A 5,540-nucleotide genomic window follows, 5' to 3' on the forward strand; every position below is an offset into this window, starting at 1 on the left:
GTCTGGGAGGGGGGGAATGGACCTGCCTGGACTGAGTCTACCAGGTCGACCCTGGTCCTCGGGGGAGACCTTGATCTGGAGGAGGTGGGAATGGGGGGTGGCTGGGGGGAGGGGGGGGCGAGAGGGGGAGAATAGGGGAATCTGTGGCTATTATGTTGAACTGAATGGTGTTGTAAAATATTAAAAAAAACAGAAGGAAAAAATGGTTAAATGCTATAAGTATTAAGCTGTAAGTGCTTAAGCAACCATCTACTAGGGTCATGGAAGACAGTAGTGCTGAGAGCTGTGTGGAATATGGAGCCCCAGATCAAGAGGTATCAGATGTGAACAATATTAACAATTGGTATGGAGACCATTCCTATGATATTTTGTCAAAGATTGTGGCTGATTTCTGCCCTCCTAAGAGACTGCTTGTGATTCCATTTACTAGAAATGGAATTTGCCCTTCTGGTTTCAGTTTTGCTTTGGTCCAGTATTCCTCACTATATCCTCATTCCTCTCTTTTGGATAGTAACGCATATTCTGTACCATTGTATGTTGGAAGTATGTGATCCACGATAAGTCTTGGGCATTTGAATACTTGGTCCCCAGTTGGTGACTATTTGGGGATAATTGGGAGATGTGGTGTTGCTGAAGGAAACATGTCACTGGGGCTGGGATTTGAGGTTTCAAAGGACTGATACAACTTTGAATCTGTTTTTTCTGCATCCTGTTTGAGATGTGAGTCCTCAGTTACTTCTCCAGCCACCTGCTGCTTGCTACCTCTGTACTCTCAACTTTTGAAACCATGTACCCTAAATAAGCTCTTCTATAAATTGCCTTAGTTGTGGTGCTTTATCACAGCAGTAGAAAAGTTACTAATACAGATAGTAACATGGGTAGGACCTACCTTAAATAATTGAAGTTTGGAACAAATAAATTAAAGCCTAATATTAAGTGCTTAGCACAGCATCTGGAAAAGTTAAGCTCAGTAACTCTAATTTTATGACTAAGCCTGTCAGTTAAGAAGATAAAAGTGGAAGAAGATTTCAGTTTTCCCACTGATGGATATTGGCCTTACCACATCTCCCAGTAGCTAGCCCATCAATTCAGTGTTCTTTGCTGTTTAGCTTAAGCAGAGATGATCTCATTTTCTGTTTATTACAAGTTAATTTCATCTATGCATCATCAATATTATTCTTTCTCAGCTGGACCCTGATTTTCACTATGAAAATCTATATGAAAACCACATTTATTTATTTATTTATTTATTTATTTATTTATTTATTTAATTAATTAATTTTGCATCTCATCTTGGCAGGATTTGCAGGCTGTATGTCTTCCAAATCTAAATAGCCAAGGACTTGACTACATCTTTATCCAGACACCAGGAGCCATTTGTCATTTGGAGGGAAATCAGCTGCAGAGCACTGTTCTCTCCAAAATCTCGAGTAGAATCAAAAAAGAGAGAAATGATAGGAAATTATGGAGCTTAGATTCCTTAGACTCCTTGAGGGAGGATCCTGATACCAGAGACAGGCTGTAGCCAGAGTTCTAAACAGAAAATATTCCCAGACTGCACCCAATATGTGAAAACAGGGCTGTGATAGTTTGAATAGTAATAGGCCCCATAGGCTCATATACTTGAGTGCTTTGTCATTAGGGAGAGCACTACTTGACAAGGATTAGGAGGTGTGTGTGACTTTGTTGGAGTAGATGTGGCCTTATTGAAGCAAGTGTGTCACTAAGGGTGGGCTTTGGCATTTCAAATGTTCAAGCTAGGCTCAGCATCTCTCTCTTCCTAATGCCCGTGAAATTCTGATGTAGAACTCACAACTCCTCTCTAGCATCATGTCTGGCTGCATGCTGCCAGGATTCCAGTCATGATGACAATGGACTAAACCTCTGAAACGGTAAGCAAGCCCCAGTTAAATGCTTTCCTTTATAAGAGTTGCTGTTGCCATGGTGTTTTTTCACAGCAATAGAATAATGACTAAGACAAGGGCCAGTGCAGCAGGCTCCAGTGAGAATGGCAGGCAGGTCTGCAGGGTCCGGGCATTGCCTGAAGACAGCTGGTGTATGCTAAGATGGCCAAGGCAGCTTTGCTTGACTAGAAGCCACCCTGTTTCAGGTTGCAAGTCTTATGTTGTAAATAATGAATCTAGGTTGCTACCTGAAAATAGAGGGTTTGAACAATTCTCATCTGCTGCCTACTCCCCAAAATATATTACCTCCTAGGAAGAGAAAACTACAAAACCGCTGAGCTTTGAAGAGTCTGCTTCAAGTGCCTCTAGTTCAGTATCTGTGACAGTTATAACTGAGGAAATGTTCCTGGGAAGTAGTTCATTAAGAGTGTAAAATCATTATTACCCTTAAGCCCATGGGAATCCTAATAATTCTTTTAATTTGTTATGTTCTTATCTTAGTCCAATTAAACATGGTATTCATGTAGATAGCAAGGAAACATGAACTATGAGGATCTACAATGATATGAGAAAAGCAAATGCATATGTTTGGACTAAGGCACCCCTTCTCTGTGAATCAGGAAAAGATAAAACAGCAGAAAGTATTGAGACACCAATGCTCACATATCCATGTTTAGTCACCACTATACTGTGAGCTGCCCTTTGAGTTCTCTTTCTACTTCCTATTGTTTCTTCTGAAACTCTTGACACATACTAGACAATCTCATTCATCTGAGTTGCACTACAAGAATTTTTATCCAACTAAGTCTTTATTATTATTATTATTTATATGTAATACAATGCAATTTGTGTGGAAGTACAGTATTGAAGAAATAACAGCAAGAACAACTTCTGTATATGTTCATTTTAGATGCAGAACTCACTCAACTCCAGTTCCTTCGCCTGTCTCTCTGCTCCAACTTTCCAAGTTGAGCCCTTTGACTCATGAGTAATTCCCTCTTCTTCTCTCATATGTCATGTGTTTGTTGCACTCCTGACCCTTTTCTTTTAAGCATTTTCTTTCCTATCGTATGGGATCCTTCCACACTTTCTTTCTCCAAAATACATGCATTTAACATTTAGAAGCTGTGTTCTGCATATTAGATACAACACACAATATTTGTCTGGGTAAACGTTGTCTCAATATAATATTTTAAATATACATATTTTTTCTGTAAATTTTATTTTATGTTACAGCTTAGTAAAGTCCTTTGCACATGGATGTAATCTCGGGAGATTCATAACACAGGATGAATGAAGCTACTCCTGGCATAACGTGGGATATGGGTTTTTTTTTTTTTTTTTTTTTTTTTGGTTTTTCGAGACAGGGTTTCTCTGTGCAGCTTTGCGCCTTTTTCTGGAACTCACTTGGTAGTCCAGGCTGGCCTCGAACTCACAGAGATCCGCCTGGCTCTGCCTCCCGAGTGCTGGGATTAAAGGCGTGCGCCACCACCGCCCGGCTGGAATATGGTTTTATAGTGAGTTTCTTTTTAAAAAAGATAAAAAGATGATATCCTAAAACACTGGCAGAGAGTATAGTATGGTAAATCTATAAGCCAACAGCATTATTGATATACTGATACAGGACAAGTGGTACAGTGGGCTTATTTACATCAATATTACTGCAAGCTAGGGCATCACTAGGCAATAGAAAATACTTGTAATTTATTTCATGGTGGTCCTCTGTCAATACATTGTAGACATGTTGCACTTGGTGCTCTTTGATTGAACCATCTGTATGGTGCATGACTTATGTAGAATGATGCATGACAAGTGGAAGTTATTTCAGATTAATTATTTCCATATAAATGTTCCTCATTGTGAGTTAGTATGTTTAAGTATCCTCTAATATTGATGTTCACCTGCTTTTTAACCTTCTTTTTTTTTTTGAGACTATAATTTTATCATTTTCCCTTTCCCAAATTCTCCCATATACCTCTCTTTGTTCTCTTTCAAATTCATGGCCTCTTTCTCATTGTTATTACATGCACATATGTGTATGTATATTCATATATATCCCTAAATACATAAATACAACCCACTTAATCTGTATAAAGCCACTTGGATATATGCTTTCAGGGCTGAGCATTATACTGAAAGGAAACTCAAATGGAGGCAAGTCTACAGCTGTCCATTTTAACATTTGATAAGAAGTTAAAATCAACAGGAAGTGAGAGGCCACAAGAGATAAAGGAATGATGTAAATTTGAAAAACAAATAGATTTGGCACAGAACTTGCAGAGGTTCCCAGGGTCTAATGAGACATTTACACACAAGAGAAAGTGGGGTAGTCAGGAGGGATTCACTCACTCTGTCAATTACCTTAGGATTATCTCCCATACTGCACTGTTCTGTAATAATTGTTTAATCAATCCCTGAGCTCAGAAGATTTTTACCGGTGAGTCTGATAACATGAATATGGTTCTAGAGGGACCACGGTATCATTTAAAATCCCACGAACACAGAAGATCCTTTTACTTCCACTAACAACACACCATCCTGTCCCCTAGGGTGTAGTACAACTCTTCTGTGCATGATCTTGAAAGAAAAAAAGAGGTCACTTGTGATTTTTTAGGTTAAAAAAAAAAAAAAGAACGTACAGAAAAAACAACTCAAGCCCAATGCTGGCATCATGGGAAGGGAACATTTGGTGAGTGGAGAGCCCCATCACCTTTGGAAGAAAGTCAAAATTACTTCCCTCATTGAGCTGTTATGATCTGTCACCAAGTAAGTGCTCAAACCTGCCTCCCTTCCTTCTTATGTTCTCTTTTTCACAGTTTTGAAGTCCTAGGGTGCAAGGATTTATAGGAAAGTCCTGACTCGAGGCTTCCTCTTCCATCCATGTACTGGCCAGTATTCTTGCTCACTCAGTGTCTCATAACATGGAGAAAATACTGGGCCATTGTTCCTTGTTAACTAACTACCTCTTGTGTTCCATAGTACCACAAAAGGTTGCAGTTATAGAATTTAGTTAAATATTTTTTCTTCAATGGGAGAAAATAATGATCTTTACCAAAGATACATAAGACAAATGCTTAGGCTTGACTTCCTAATTCTCTGAAAGATGAATGCAGTCATTCATAAGTGTCTGTCTTTTTTCTTATTATCTAAAAGACAGTATTTTCAAAGGTTTGCCCTCTAGTCATATATTTCCAGGCATTATTGTTTCTCCCCAGGCTACCTCATTCAGGCTTAACATATTCACTTTTATTTCAGCACTTTCCAAAGGCTTTAGTAAGAGACTCCCACAGTGTCCATGAAACTGTGGACTCACTATGCAGTATTATCCTGTGCATAAAAACATTTCAAGAATATCATCACATTAAATATTTACAGCAACTCTGCAAAGTGAATTTTGTTCCACGTTAATAAAGTACATTTAGTGGGTGTCCACTGTAAATCAGGTATGGATTTACAACAGCACCCTATATGTTCACAACAGCACTCATGCAGTCCCAAATCACAGGATAATGGCATAGGACAAAAACCAGTATTGTGCAATACAAATGGGGAGCAAATGAGGAATGAGTAATGGTAGCTCAACTGTCTGACATTAATTTTCCTTTCTACTGTCATGGTGCTGCTTTTTAACAGTCA

This window comes from Peromyscus leucopus, chromosome 7 (assembly GCF_004664715.2).
Source record: "Peromyscus leucopus breed LL Stock chromosome 7, UCI_PerLeu_2.1, whole genome shotgun sequence".
NCBI classification, from domain to species: domain Eukaryota; kingdom Metazoa; phylum Chordata; class Mammalia; order Rodentia; family Cricetidae; genus Peromyscus; species Peromyscus leucopus.